This window comes from Castor canadensis, chromosome 10 (genome assembly GCF_047511655.1).
Source record: "Castor canadensis chromosome 10, mCasCan1.hap1v2, whole genome shotgun sequence".
NCBI classification, from domain to species: Eukaryota; Metazoa; Chordata; class Mammalia; order Rodentia; family Castoridae; genus Castor; species Castor canadensis.
Window position 1 is genome coordinate 120424661 of NC_133395.1, and position 16593 is coordinate 120441253.

Below are 16593 nucleotides of genomic sequence, written 5' to 3' on the forward strand. Positions count from 1 at the left end.
TCTAAGTGTCATTTTTGTCATCTGTAAAATACAGAAACTAATGTTTTCCTTACCAGACTGGTGTGAGAAGTAATGAGATGATACATGCAAAGGTTTATTATTTCTTTAATTAATTAGCAGACCTACAGTGAATAATGAAACAAAAAGCCAACCACCTTAGCTTGTCCACTTAAATAACAAAACAAATTTCCTTACCAAAGGGGCTCACCAAATGACATTAGATCCAAGGGAGGTGGGTAGAATTAAAAGTGGCCAAGTATTCTAGTATCCAGAATCGAGAGTAACTGAAGCAACAAATGGTCAAAGCTTGAGTATTTCTCTTATGGGGGCATTCCAATAAAGCCTTTTTTTAGGGGGAAAAAAAAGATGCTCCATAATTTTGGCAACGTTAAACAGAAACAATCATAATATTTGTTAATGTCAAGCACCCAGTATGGACTATTGTCTGGTGCTATGAAAAAGACAGACATTGTTTCTATCACTAAGGGCAGTGCTCTCTTGCTACCCGAAGTCTTGTAAAACACTGTCAACAGTGATAATTCATTTCTCCTTGGCAGAGTTTTAATCTTATATTTCTCACTATTTTTTATAGATCACTTTCATTATCACCACAATTATTCCTCATCACAGACTCACTTGGCCTCAGTAGCCAGTCACCATTGTATTATGAAGAAGTGGCCATAAATTAAAGCTAGTTGGGGTTTTTTTTGTAACATATCTTAAAGACTATGAAGTACATTTTCTCAGAGTATCTTACTAGACAAATACAATCATCTGTTTCCTATGCCAAAACTGTTGACTGAGGAAGAAATAATAAGAGTACACAAATTATGATTACTTTTCTTATAATTCTCAGTGCTTTAGCAATATTTAAAAATAATTCCAATAGTTTACATTTCCATGACTCATGAATCTTGACAATGTTTCAAAAGTAACTGCTTTTAAAAACTAATCATTATGGCATGGGCTGTTATAAGATAATAGGTATGAAACATCTTTTTCCATGGAAAGACGAAATACAATCATGTGAACTTAAATAGAATATATCATCAACATTTATCAAGACACCTTCTGTTGAGACAAAATTGTTACATTACTTAAATAGATTTTGCAACAGAACATCCCAACAGGCTACCCATGATTCTTTATTTTTAAGCTTTTGTTATACCGATAATCAAATAGTCTCTACTTAGGCAAAGCATTTCCTGCTCCTTCCTTTGTCTTTCTCATTTCTTAAATGCCTTAAGTAGGTGTGGACCCAGGCTGTGTAATTCCAAACCATCACTTGGCCTTTCAACGTTATCCCAGTTTTTAGAACTGTAAAGGAGTTCTTGACTCTTCTGTAAAGTATGTGGACCTAAATATCCTCTCAAATTCTGAACAGTACTGAAGACAAGCAGCTGGCCACACACCGTCTCCCTCAAGAACTCCCTTTCGCCAACTGTTCTGAAAAATGTTCTTGGCTAGGAAACCATGTTTCTCAACCAGGTATGCACAACTAGGTAGCAGGTGGATTATGGGACTCAACTATAGTGTATTGTTAACAACACCTGTCATAGTCATTTCTTCCAAGATCCATTCCTTTGTTACATTCTCAGCCTATTCATGCTGGAGTTGCATTATCATCACCCCACTCTTCTTTACTCTTCTCTACTCTCAACTCCACTAGTTTGTCAGAAAGGTAGCATCCCACTTTCTTCTCCAAACATTCAAAAAAATTAAACAAACAACTACTGTGTACCAGGAGGTACAGGTGGTATTCTAGGCGCCAGGAATAAATAAAGGAGTTCACAAAGTAAACTCCTTGAATCTCATGGAACTTACATTTGCTAGACAGACAACAAATACACAAATATTGAGCATATCAGAAAACAAATAAACCAGGATGGAGTTAGAGAGTAATGAGGGATGATAGATAAAGTGGTCCCTAGGGCTGTGTACAGAGTGAGACATTGATAAAGTTTAGTAGCTTGTTTCTATAATTTTCTTTTACCTCACTGGTAAGAAATATATGAGAACCAAATATGGGGTCTGACAAGTGCAACTCCCCTAGGTATTTATGAAGATTGAAAATTATTTGGGGTTTGAAGGGATTCCTCCCTACCTCAGTATCTGCCATTTCTCAAATCTTTATTGTTGAATTCACCTCATATCCTCAACATGTTAGCATTGCCAAGTCTCAAACTTTCTTAAAGTAATTCTTTTTTCTTTCATTGACAGCCTCTGTCTCTAGATAATTCCATCCAATCTTGTGTCATTATATATACTCTGTTCTCATAACTCAAAGTACATATCCAGAATCATATCAAATTGAATATTATCTCCATTTGTAGATCTTAATAAGCATCCCAAACTTAACATGACAAAAGTACAAGTCAGACTCTTTTTCCTGTAACTTGTTCCTTGCCCTACTTTTCTACTACCTAAGTAAACAGCAATAGCGTGTAGTAGGTCCAACCTGGTCATCATCCTTGATTTTGCTTCCTTTTCTGTTATTTTTTAAAGACACAGGTTCTTGCTATGTTGCCCAGGCTGGTCCTAAGATTCAGCACTTAAGGCTCACTTTCCAGAGCAGCTAGAACTATAGGCACATGACATCACACCAGGCTGCGACCATTAAATAATGAGAAACAATACAATTTTTTAACACAGGCAAAATAGTTGAACAGATTCTCCATCAAAGATGCAAAAATAGCAAATAATCATATAAAGAGATGCTCAATATTCTTAGTCATTAGGTAAATGCAAACTAAAACCACAATATAATAGTTAACAGAATTAGTGAACTTGAAGGCAGGTCAATATATATATGATCTAAGAAGAAATTTAAGGAGAAGAATGAACAAAAATGGTCTAGAGAATCCAGAGCTATGGAAGAGTATCAAATGATGTTCGTACACACAATTGGAATCCCAGAAGGAGAAGACTGAGGAAAAGGTAGAAGAGGTATCTTTTTTGTATATACTGGCCTATATTTTCCAGTATTGGCGTCATCAGGCCACAGATCCAGTTTTCTTAGAAAACACTGTGCAAGATGACCTCCCCGCAAAAAAAATCAGAGTCAAATTGCTAAAAACCAAACATAAAAAGTCTTGAAAAGCAGCTACAGAAACTTGTAGAAATACATAATCCAAAAAGGAAAGAATTATAGCAGACTTAATGTCACAAATCATACAAGCTAGAAAACAGGAATGACATGTTTGAAGTGCTGAAATAAAAATAATAATAACTGTCAACCCAGAATTCTCTTCAGTAAAGAAGAGGATACTCTTCTTCTAAAATGATTCATGTGATTGGGTAAAAAAAAATTTCCAATTTTAGCCATACTCTTACAGACTGTTTTTATCTTCCAAATGAAAGTTAATACTTGGAGTAGGTATACTTTTCCATGTTATGTTTCACAAATAAGATTTAAGAACAGTCTAAGTAGGAGTCACTAATGCATTTGTTTATGGAAAATCATTGGAAGTCAGTAAATCCTTGTGTAATATACCAAGTAAAAACTGGCTGAGAAGTAGGAGAAGGAAGCTATAATATTATCATACTTGTGCCATTAAATAAGATTATGTTGTTTTGTTAACAAAGTCCAACAGAACACAGAACTATGGTATGATTCACGTCTATGTTATGCAGGTAGAGAACACATTAAAAGGCAAGATTAAATCCACTGGCCTGTCTTCAAAAAAAACCACTTTTGCAGACACTGAAACAAAATTCAAGTACATTGTTGGATTTGCATCACTCAGGCTGTGTGCAAACTACATGACATATGAGCAAAGAGGATAAAAGCTAGTATATTAAAGGAATATTTGAAAAACATTCAGAGAACACACAAAGTTCTCTTAATTAAATTCCCTTTAAAAAAAAACAAAACTAATTGAACCTTCTCCAACCTCCTTACATTTGATAGTTGTTTCTGTGAATGTCAACCATGTCTTTTAAAATATCATCATTCTTCTCTTTACCGTTTCCACCTATCCAACCTTATATTTCCTCCTCTTCAACCTGTACCTCTGTTCTAGCCAAATTCAATCTACCCACACACTGATCCATGAAATCACTGCTTTATTCCTGAACTTAGACATTCACCCCTCCCCTACACTCCTATTTAACACTCAGGCCATGATTCTCCCCAAAACTGTTTCTGACTAGCTAACCTGTAACTTTTACTAGTAAGATGAATCGCTTGTTTTTTGTTGTAGTGGCACTGGGGATGGAGCCCAGGGTAAGTTCTCTACCTCTGAGCTATACCCCTAACCCTTAGTTTTTTGAGACAGGGTCTCACTATGTAATTCAGGCTGGCCTCGAAGTTCAGATCTTCCTGCTTCCTTCTCCCAAGTGCAACCACTTGGTTCTTATACCCTAGTTACTATGGCAACTTGTTCCAGGTCTGTTCATCTAGTTAAGCAGCAGCTGTCCATGAAAGGTTAAGGCGATATGTGAAGAATGAAGACATGAGCTATGTCTTTCCTTGTAAGAGAAATGAGCACTAAGAGATACAATGACCAACAAATTTTATCTTTTCAATATTTATTCCTTGCCTCTTTTTTGAAGTGTTTTATTATGTTATTATTGTCTGGGGGTACATTGTGACATTTATAAAAGTTCTTAGAATATCTCATAGTTGAATTCACCCTCTCCATCATTCTCCTTTATTCCCCCTGCCCCTATCCCTGGGATAGTTTCAACAGGTCTCACTTTTCATTTACCTAGAAGAGAACAGACTATTTCCACCTCCTTAACTCCTCCCCCCACACTGGTGCTGTCGCCCACACAGGACCTGTTTTACCTTCCTGTTCTACATTTTTGAAAAAAGACATTTTTGTTTGCATAAGATAACTATACAGGAAATTTCCTTGCGATATTTCCAGGTCTATATGTATTATAACCCAAATTGGTTCATCCCCTCTATTTTTCTCCTTTCTACTTAAAAGTTCTATAGTCAGTCTTGTACAGAAGCTACATCAATCCCAACACCCTTTAAAAATATATAATTAAAAAAAAAACCTTGGGCAAGATGATTTTCCTTTAACAAGTTGACAAATAGATGACATTTTAATAACTGGAAACTTGTTAATGTCTGATAACTAGATACTATTCATTTTCCTAAATAACGCTTTTTTTTTTTTTTAAGCTATACTGGGGTTTAAATTCAAGGCTTCGTGGTTGCTGGACGACAGTCTACCAACTGAGCCTCACTCCCAGCCTCTAAATGCTCTTTTAAACATATTTGTCGTTTTTCCAACATGAGAATATCGTTCTGCAGAGAGACACTCTTATGCTAATAAGAGCCTATATATCCTAGTTTCTAGTAGTAGATTAGGTGTTAAGGCAGCCTTCCAAATAAGAGCTACAGTATTAGAGAAGGTAACTATCCTAACTACTTTAATATTTGTGAACATATTTAATATGCCTATCACTGCAGTCTAATTGCTGTAGAAGATGAAAGCAATGAAAACTAGTACATGTTCTCTACACATAAACACACATACACATAAAAACATATACAGACCCGAAAATTTAGTAATAGTGCAGGGCAGTTCTATTACTAGGACCCAAATAAATTAGTATTACTAACAGAAGTTAAGTGCTACTGGAGTTCAAAGAAAAAGTTTCAGGAAGGACAAGATAAGCTTGGCCTTCAAAGATGGGTAAATCTTAAGTGACAAAATAGGTACCAAAGGACATTCTGTGTGAATGTTGGAGAAAGCCTTGCAGAAACAAAGTTTTTATTTAGAAAATGAGATGAACTTGGACAAGTAAGATGAGGTCTACGTCATGGAAGAGCCTGACTGTCAACTGAAAGGATTTGGACTTTACAGAGCCTGAAGGTGAGAGCTACTGAGATGTAAATAGATCAGTGATGTCCTGGTGAAATAATGACTGTAAAACATATTATTTGTCTGAGTCAGTATGCTCTTCTCAAATATTTTCCTTGAAAATACATCTCTTCTTCTCAAGCATAGATTAGAACTTTCCTGTGCAGCTTTAAATAAATGTCTCTATTTTAAAATGTCCCTAAGAATGATGGTGAAATTTAAGTACACATATTAGGGCTCTCTTTTAAAGAGTGAGTCAAAACTGATGGAAGCTGTTTCATTCATCTGGGGGTTAAGTAGTATTATAGTTTTGGACTTTCAAGAAATACCTCAAATCCAATAGATTTGTTAATTTTACTCTCTGGGGAACTTTGCTGTGTGAGTTTGAAAATGGTTTGAAGATAAGTTGAGATTTACTTATCAGTGACTTCTGAGAATTCATTATTAAGCTCCAGCATAAATGACGAATACTCAGTAATTTCACATCTAAAAGGTATTGGGAAATTAGTTCACAAAGTCCAGTGAAAAATGTAAATCTCGGATGGGATGTAGCTCAGTGGCAAAGCACTTGCCTAGCATGTGTAAGGTCATGGGTTCCATCTCAAGACTCAGGATATTATTGCAGTACTTACTGCCAAAAATCTACCTTTGTTTGAATGCTAAATAAATAAGATGCTAAATGAACTTTACAGTTTATCAGTCTTCTCAGCTTCTATATAACAAAGATGAGAGAAGATGTTATCCTTGGAATGATATGGACTGAACCTCACAATCAAAGGAAACTGAGTCTATGATGAGCTAGATCCTTGTTCTAAGTTAAATCATTTAGAGCAGGGTACTACCTTAGTACAAAGATTATGTCTGGTATCGTCTAATGAAATAGATCTGCTTTACCACTAATGGCACTCTAAAATGAAAACCTTATGTTTATGGAGCATTCAATTCTGAAAGCACTTTCATACCCATTATCTCATTTGGTCTTCCCAAGTATCCTTGTTGCAAAAGAAATTGATATTTTTACCTATCTCACTAATAATGAAATTGAGTTAAGTAGCAAATCCAGAGCTACTTTGTGTTCTATTTTGACAATATTGTCATTTCAACACACCGCCTTTCTAGCAAACACCATTGCAAGGTTCTAGCACATTTCAGTTGCCAGGGTCAAACTTAAGCTTCATTCAGGACATAAACTGAGTTATAATTTTTGTCATTTCTGAAATAAGTTGAGTTTACTGCTTTAATATTTCTTTTTTTGTATATGCTTCATTTAAGTATGGTCTACTCATACCTGAAGTAGAAATTGTATATGGATTTATAATATTTATGTATAGCAAAGTTGACAGAGAAATTTATATAAACTAATTTTTTCCACATGTTTCCATAAAGTAACATAAGTACTCTCAACAAACTACATTTTAAACTATCAATAAAAACAATGGTGATTTATTAAAAGGAATTTGAGAACATTCACAGTTGTCAGAAATTCATTTGAAGCATAAAATTATTTATCTTTGGGAAACATATTTTGAGTATGAAATAAATGAATGTTCCATTGTCATGCTCCTAACTCTTCTTTTGGAGAAAACATGTCTTGCTCAAATAAAAAAATTTGCATGAAAGACAAAATAACAAAAACTACTCAAGAAAATCCTTCAACAATGCCTAAGTGTTTTAACTATAGAGCACATTTCTAAGCTGTTGTCTACGGTCAATTACTTCTCTATCAAAAGTTCACCCATACTAAGGCTATATAAAGAAAATACCACATAACCTTTTTTTTTTTTTTGAGGTGCTGGGGTTTGAACTTAGGGCCTACACCTGGAGGCACTCCACCAGCCCTATTTTTGTAATAGATTTCTTAAGATAGGGTCTCAGGAACTATTTGCTGGGGCTAGTTTTGAACCAAGTTCCTCCTGATCTCTGCCTCCCGAGTAGGAGGATTACAGATGTGAGCCACCAGCATCTGGCTCATATAATTAATCTGTCTCTGAATACTTAGTTATCTGATAGCAAAACACAGTCCAAGGATATCACACATTTCTTTAGTACTTCAATTTTTAGACTTAAAGTAGGTAGTATGTAGTATCTTTATCATGATACTCTCAAAACTTAAGGTTATTCTTTGAGAATGAAACTAGGAAGAATCAAAACGTAGATTGGATCAGATGTCCACAAATACTACTCAACATACCGATACCACCATCAACATGAAATCTAAGGCCTTTCTATAGACCCAAAATCTGACTTTAAGGTAACTAACGTTACCTTACTTCAACTAAAGTTACCATACTTCAACGAAGTATGCCTGAATTGCAAAGATTTTATGTAACCATTTTGACAGTATACATTATGAAAAATGAGCTAAACTAAGAATTCTGTTTTAAAGGTTGCAATTCACTTTTTTTTTTTTTTTTGCTTTGTAGCTTTTCATTTGAATTGGTTATTAACCCTGAGAAATTGCCACTTGAAAAATTAGCAGCTAGGCAACTTTTATTCTTGCAAGACAATAAACTATTGGAGATGAACACTTCTCTTTACCATTTAAAAATTCTAGTAGACGTTTCTCTAAAACGTTTGCTAGATAAATTCTTTTACTTTGATTTTGAGTAACAAGACTTTTTATGTTGCTTTTTAAAAACACAAGATGGACATGGTGGCTCATACGTGTATGTGTAATGGCTACCAAGGAGGCAGGAGCAGGAGGATCCTGAGTTTGAGGCCAGCCCAGGCAAAGTTACCAAGACCCTTCAAAAATAAAATGACTTCAATTCTGACACATACTATCTTTGTTTGAGAAGTGATACTTTAACTTTTGTTAAGTGTAAAATGATAGATGAATTACTGATGGTGTATGCATTATTGTGCTGTTTATAAAAGCAAATAATAAGACATGAATCAAGTATCACTTAAAGATCAGTAAGTAAATAATTATATACCTGTGAGTGGAATCATTTAAAATTTTAAAAATATAAAACACAAGGGCTGGAGGCAAGGTGCAAGTGGTAGAATGGTTGCCTAGCATGTGCAAGGCCCTGGGTTCAATCCCCAGCACAGCAAAAAAGAAAAAGAAAAAAAAGGTAGGAAAAAACCTCCAAAGCCTTTATCTTAATGCCAATTTAAATATATTAAAAGTGCATTTATTCAGAACTCATTATGGGGCTAGAAATGTAGCTCAGTGGTAGAGTACTTGCCTACCTAATTTATAGGGCCCTGGAATAGGCCCAGGAAGGAAAGAAAAGAAAGAAAAAAAATGGAAAGAAGGAAGAAAGAAAGAAAAAAAGAAAAAGAAAGACTGCAATCCCAGCACTTATGGGACTGAGGCAGGAGGATCATGAAGTTGAAGACCAGCCTGAGCTGCATGGTGAGTTCTAGGGCAGCCTGAGCTGCATGGTGAGCCAACACCTATTAGGAGTTTGGAGTCTAGGTTAAAAACTCCAAGGCCACAGGAGTACAACATAAACACATTTCTCAGAGATCCTATTTAATGTTTATTTTACAACAACCCAAACAGCAAACAATGATTCCAAAATGTGAGGTGTTCAATGAGGTCCTAGGCTCCAGGAGGCACACTTTTTTTTTTTATTATTCATATGTACATACAAGGCTTGGGTCATTTCTCCCCCCTGCCCCACCCCCTCCCTTATCACCCACCCCGCCCCCTCCCTCTCCCCCCCACCCCCTCAATACCCAGCAGAAACTATTTTGCCCTTATTTCTAATTTTGCTGTAGAGAGAGTATAAGCAATAATAGAAACGAACAAGGGTTTTTGCTGGTTGAGATAAGGATAGCTATACAGGGAATTGACTCACATTAATTTCCTGTGTGTGTGTGTTACCTTCTAGGTTAGTTCTTTTTGATCTCACCTTTTCTCTAGTTCCTGGTCCCCTTTTCCTATTGGCCTCAGTTGCTTTTAAGCTATCTGCTTTAGTTTCTCTGCATTAAGGGCAACAAATGCTAGCTAATTTTTTTAGGTGTCTTACCTATCCTCACCCCTCTTGCAGGAGGCACACTTTTGTGTCTTGAGAGCAACATTCCTTACAACTTCACAAGGCCTACAAGTGTTGGCAGCAGGGCCCTTTGCCCTGGTGGGATCCGTTGGGGTTAATGTAATAATTCACTATTTAAAAAGAGACTCATAACTTGGTAAATAAAAAAAAATGAGAATCCAATCAAATAAATCCTTCCAAAAGGAGGCAAATAATTCATAAAATAAAATCTGCTGTAAGGACTTTGTAAACATATTACACACTTTCCTTTTCTAAGTCAGCTGACAAGTCAGATGAAACTCTTTGGGTCTCTTTAAAGTTCCTTTGGTACTATTTGCTAGATACCGTGTATCATGACCGCAGACAAGAGATAGTTGTATTCTACAAGTCTACTGAAGTGACAGTCGCTCAAAGAACTGAGACTGAGATGAGAAGTGTGCTCTGCAAGCTTTTCTTTTCCCTTAGAAATACTACTAGACACAAACCCAGTACCCAGAGGACAAGCCAACACTGTGAATTAAATACTTACATGTAAAAAGGTATTTGAAAATGCAAAGGAAAAGAAAATGTAACCTCAAATGTACATACATGGCATCTATGCCAGATTTTTGAATGACTGTAAGGGAACACATTTCTTCATGAAAATAGACTTTATTTCTATTTAAACATTTCAAACACTAACTAGGTAATGGTTGCACCGATGACACATGGTTTGGTTTGGTAAATAACTGTACATAAAGTGAAACTACACTGAACTAAATGTTAGTTAAAATAAAAGAAATATAAACACCAATGCACAGGTGTTATAACACATTAAAAGTTGAAAAAAAACTTGCAATTACAGGCCTACACTATTTATTCATGTGTGTGTAATTACATTTTATACACATTTATTTAACAATATCAATCTAAGATATCATTTTGAGAAATAGCTGGATGTTAGAACAGAATGTGTGTGAATGTGTATGTATTTTACTATTTGTATGATTCTGTATTTCACAAAGTTGCTCTTTGTTAGTTGTGTTTAACTGCCACCTAGAGTTTAAATGAATCCATTTTTCCCATCTACTACTCCTCTTAAAAATTTTAGGCATATAAGCCAGTACATTTAATCCCTATTTCATATCAAACAAATATTCTTCAGGCTACAAAGTTGTTCAAGGATAATTTTATTTATTAAACTTAGCAAATTATAAAGATTTCCACATGTTGCAAATATTTTAAGTTGATAAAAAGTGAGACTCACATTTAATCTTGTATAAACAAGGCAATAAGTAGCTTAATACATATTTGGACTTAGGGAAATATACTATGATTTTAAAGTTAACTTACAGTCCTTTTCTTTATCCTCCAATTGTTTTTCAGAGCCAGAGAAAAGCAGGCCCAAATAAAAAGATATTCAAATTATTCCATTTTTTTTACCTCTGAAAAATATGACTATGAAAATTAGCTAAATTCCAGCCAGGTGCTTGAGGCTCACACCTGTAATCCTACTACTTGGGATGCTGAGATTAGGAGGATCACAGTTCTAGGCCACTGCAGACAAATAGTTTGTGAGACCCCCACCTTGAAAAGATTCAACACAAAACAGGGCTGGCAGAATGGCTCAAGTGGTAGAGCACTTGTTTAGTAAACATGAGGCCTTGAGTTCAAAACCTAGTACTAGATAATTAGCTAAATTCCAAGTGTACATTTAACTAATTGAACTTTTTATTACCCTTGTGATGTAAGTGGCATTCATTTCCAAATAGGAGTTTATAAGAATGAACTGACAATACAATTAGTCAGCTTTCAAATTAGGAAAGATGTTACTTAAAAGTAATTTAAAAAAATACTTAAGCTGACTGTAGTGGCATATATCACAGCAATTGGGAGGCTAAGGCAAGAAGACTGTAGCCTGAGCTACAAAGCATGACCCATCTCAAAAAAGAAAAGAAAAGAAAACAAACAAAAATGACATATTTAAATATAAAATCATTTGAAAATAAGACTCAACGCTCTAGTACAAAAAGCAATTTATTCACCAGAAGTGTTAAAAAAAAGGTAAAATATTTTCTTTATGGTGTTTTCATACAAATAAAACTAAATAGCCCAAATGCATTAAACCACAGCCACCTTCTCTGATAATGTTTTACATATCATTAGATCCTGAAACAAGAAATTGCAATCCAGTAAAACTAAAACTTTATATAGAAAGGACATTATATAAAAGTTTTCAAGCAGTTGCATATAGCAAACAATATTGATTTAAAAAACTGGCTGGCACAAAGGGACTTGAATGTCTTCAATAAATACAATTAAGGGCGTTGTATTACAAAAAAGATGTGAATGGCAGAATACAGTGCTTACCAAGTCAAGTACAATTTCAGAAGGATCTTAATTGCTTGCTTAACAGTGGATTAATAATAAAGTCATTACAGGATTATGAGAGCAAAGGGGGGAAATTTGGAGAAAATAAACAGACAGGAAGGCCATGAAAGAGAAAATGCCTACTTCAAAAAATGCCCGAAATAAGCAATAACAGAGCAGTAAATGTATGGAGAGCCAGTTGGAAAATCAAGGGGATAGGACTGGGGAAAAAAAAAAAAAAGCTTTTTATAAATTCTACACAGCTGAAGTGTCTCAATATAAGAAAATGATTGTGTGAACTTCATTAATGGAATCTGGGAAGTAAAAAGTAAAGATATTTACCATGCATACAACATACAAATGATTTCCTAAGAATTATGTATGCTTTCAATGTCAAAATTCTAATGCTTTCTCAAGTGAAATTTACAATTAGTGAGGTTTTTAATTCACTTTCTCAGGGAAAGTGAATTTCAATGCAAATTCGCATTCCAAATCTCTAGGATTGAGCAGCATTTTATCAGCAAGACCTTGTTACCTCAGCTGAGAATGTCTTCAACATAGGTAACTAGCTGGGATAATGATTTCTCTACTGCAGCATTTTATCTGATTGGACCTAGACTGATACCTGGTTCAGTAACAAGAGCTCCTCTATCTGGTTGTAAGTTTTCTTTGCATACACATATTTATTTATTTTTTCACCTTCTATTGGGAATTTATTCTCAGTTGGAGTTTGGAAGGATTCAGACATGCTTGAGTCCACGGTCAGGAATGCAGTATGCCCTCCACACTGGCCCTTCTTCAGCGATACTTGGGTCGTTGCTCACGTTTGAGCCCCTTGTAACAGCGGCAGTGGTTGAAAAGCAAGCAGCAGGCCAGCACCACGTTAACACCGGCGATGATCCCTTCGCGTTGATGGACTTCTTGTAACACCGGTCCTAACCTCTCCGAAGGGCTCCCGCGCTGCCCGAGGAGGGGAATCCCGCATCAATATCCAGCTAGGCAGCTCTGCGAGTTTGACATCCATGAGTTTCTTCTCCTTCAATGGTACGACTGACACCATCTTGGAGTCCTGATGTCCCCATATATTTATACATACACCCATATATGTTGGAATATTTTTCCATAGTAAAATGGACAGAGTACAAATATGGAATAAAATTCTAGTGGCTTTATTTTGGAGTGAAGAAAAGCAGACACACAGGAAATAGACCCTCTTTAGCAAATTCCTGAAACCAAAAAATCAACTCCATTTTAGCCATGAGTTCCTTATTTACCCATGGTAAACCCCAAGGATACCTAAAAGGACTGCTTCTATACAGATTGTAACAGAATTGACCGCCAGTAACTTGCGATCTTTGAAAGTCAGGATTCTGCAATTCTTTTATTACTCCTCAAAAGGCCTGTCCTTCCATTCTCCTGATCAAGCTTTCCTTTTCTATCCTCATTTCTATTCTCCATTAACAAATCTCGCCTTCTCCAGTAATTCCTCCAGTTTATTTATTACTGTCACCCCATCACTTTCCAATTCTCTGGCACTGGAAATGAAATCTTCAAAACTGGGGAAAAACATCCTTCTCCATGCTCCTCTGGCCTCACCCCAGATGTGCTCATACACACTCATTTCTGTGAACGCTGCTTCCTTCACACCACACTTTCCTGCTCCCTGCAAACCAAGTCACAAAAAGACTTCCGAATCCTCCCATTTTCCAAGGTCCGCCTCAGTCTTCCAAAACGCTGTCTAGACTATTCCAGCACATAGAACTCTCTTCTCACCCTCTCTACCTATTCTCGTGGTCTGCATGATACTCCACACATTCTAAATATTCAGACTTAATTAGAATACTGTCTCTTCAAGTTCATTTTACACTTTCCAGAAACATGTTTCCTCCTCTGGGTGCCTAGGATTTAAGTACACAGTTTATATATATTACCCAGTTGAATATCCATAGCAACAAGAATTAAGTTTGACTCTTGCTTACTTGTTCTTTTTGTTTGGTGGTTTTAGGTGCAGTTCAGGTACCTGGGAAAGGGTTTTTAATAATCCTGGATTTGTAACACTACACTCATTGTTTAGATGTGGTCAGTTTGTTTTCCTCAGTTAGTTAGTATGGTTTTTGCACAATATGAATGTCCCCTCAAGATCATATGCAAAAGCTTAATCCCCAGAGAGGCAGTATTAGCAAATACTATGGACGTTTACAGGGTGGGGCCCGGTGGGAGGTCCTTAGGTCAGTCTCAGCATGCTGTCAAAATGTAAGAAGCCACCTGCCCTGTTCTCTCTTTCAATTCCAGTTGGATACATGAGCATTTTGCTCCAACACAAAGTCCCTGTCATTGGCATCCGTGCCATAAACAAAGCCAGCAGAAGCCCTCACTAAGCCTACACTACATTGTTAGATTCTGATCCTCCAAATCTGTGAGCTAAGTAAACGTTTTCTTTTTATAAAGTTCAAAAAAAAAAAAATACTGTCTCTTAGCTTCCTGGCTGCCATAAAGTACACAGCTTTCTCTCTGTTGCCTTCCCATAGGCCCAAAAGCAATGGGTGAATTGACCTTGAAATGAAACCTCCAAAACTGTCTGCAACAGCCATCTTGCAAACATGACAAAAAGTAAGGAAATTTCAAATACTTTCTAATTAATACCAACATTTCCCCCTTTTTTTGGACTTCTCACTCCATTACAAAATTAAATGTATATTGTTTATTGGAAAAAAATACAAACAGACTGGAATTCATTCACTAGCAGTGGGATCTTAAGTCATTTCTCTAAGCCTCAATTTTCTCAGCTATAAAAATAGTAAGAGTTCAGCACCCTAGCTCATAGAGTTGCTGTAATGGTTAGATGAGGTAATTCATGCCAAGAGTATGGTACAGAATGAACACTAGATTAATATTACTCACTTTTATGTTGTCAGTGTCATCTTCTAGCATTTTTGTGTATGCCTTAAGAGCTCAGTAAGAGTCTAGGCTCTTAAGGACACATTACCTCTTACAGATGTTTCATAGATACATCTTTATATAGTGACTAAAGAAAGACACAACGCTTCTTATGTAATGGGGCTAAAGGGATAATTATAGTAGGCTGGTTCAAGATCTAGTCTAGCAGTCAGGAAACTTCACTACACATGTAGAGAACATCCCATTATGGGCCAGTGTTAGTAGGTCACCAGTGTCTCACTCCAGAAAGTATCCAAGCTTACCTAATAAAAGGCAGGAACTGTATATTAATAGATACAGTGTACAGTGGCCAAAGATCCTTACTTGCTAGCCAGGTGGCTGACAAAAGGATCATCTGTGGGATTTGTCATGAGGAGAACTATCACAGCAGATCGATAAGTAAAGAGTAAGCACTTTTATGGAGTGCTCTAAATTACCAAAGTCTTTCCAGATAGCCTTTAAGTTTCTGTGATATATTCCTGGTTACTTTTCCTAAAAGTTGCAAGACATTATCCAAGCTATTCATTTTTTCACTGCTAAGGCAGACAAAGACCTAAAAACACTGCTATCAAGGTAAAAGAGCAAACCTAGTAGGGTTTTTGTCTGCTACAAAAACAAAGTGCAGAGATAAGTTTGTCTTAAGCAACACACAAACACTTTCACTGTGCAGTCTCTCAGTTTCTATTTCATTGAAGCCCATCACAAACTTAAGAAAAATCTTTATTTAGAAACTCACATAAAAGATTAAAAAGGCCTTGTAACCACGCAAGAACTCTAATTCCTAGAACACAGGGCCATTCAAAGATCTATTTTTCATCATACTAAGTGATAGGGATGTGGAAGAGTTTATGAACTGAACAGGCCCTACCAACTCAAGACAGAGCTCTCTGAAATTACAGTGGAATATCAAGGCGGCAGAATCACTTCTGTCACTCACTCAAAAAAATATTGACCACTTTACAGGCCACGAAGTTCTAGTTGTTGAGGATACAGCAGAAAATCAGAAATATCTGAGGCGGAATTCTAGTGGCAGTTGCTGTTGATGGTAAACACAAGAACCAAGTAGAGATTTTATATTGGGGCTTCAGAGAATGATTTTGTGAGGAAGTAGCATCGAAACCTGTACCTAAGTGTATGGGGTAGGGTCTTTCCAAGCAAACTAAGCATTAGGTTCAACAGTTATGAAGTAGGTGCTAAATTTTATGTAGATATCCTGGGAAGAAAAAGATAAATAAAACACCTGTGTTGGAGTTCTAGCTCTTTCCCCTTTGCCAGCTGAGTAGCGCTGAGTAAAACAACTTTTAATCTCTCTTGAGTCTTTTTCTTCCTCTGTAAACCGAGGATCGTGCTATGCACCTTACAGTTACTTCAAAGAATAAAATGATGCTTGAGGAATCACTTGACAGCACGGGGAATCATTACCAGGAGTGTGTGCTTACGACTGTAGGGAATTTCATGGAAGGCTCTGCTGGTTTCAAGCTATGACCCAGATTAATCACCAA

The 16593-nt window shown here is 36.2% G+C and overlaps 1 pseudogene; it reads right to left on the reverse strand.

Moving 5' to 3' along the window:
- Positions 1–12952: 12952 nt before the first annotated feature.
- On the reverse strand, positions 12953–13214 carry LOC141411408 (ATP synthase F(0) complex subunit f, mitochondrial-like; annotated as a pseudogene).
- Between the last annotated feature and the right edge of the window lie 3379 nt (positions 13215–16593).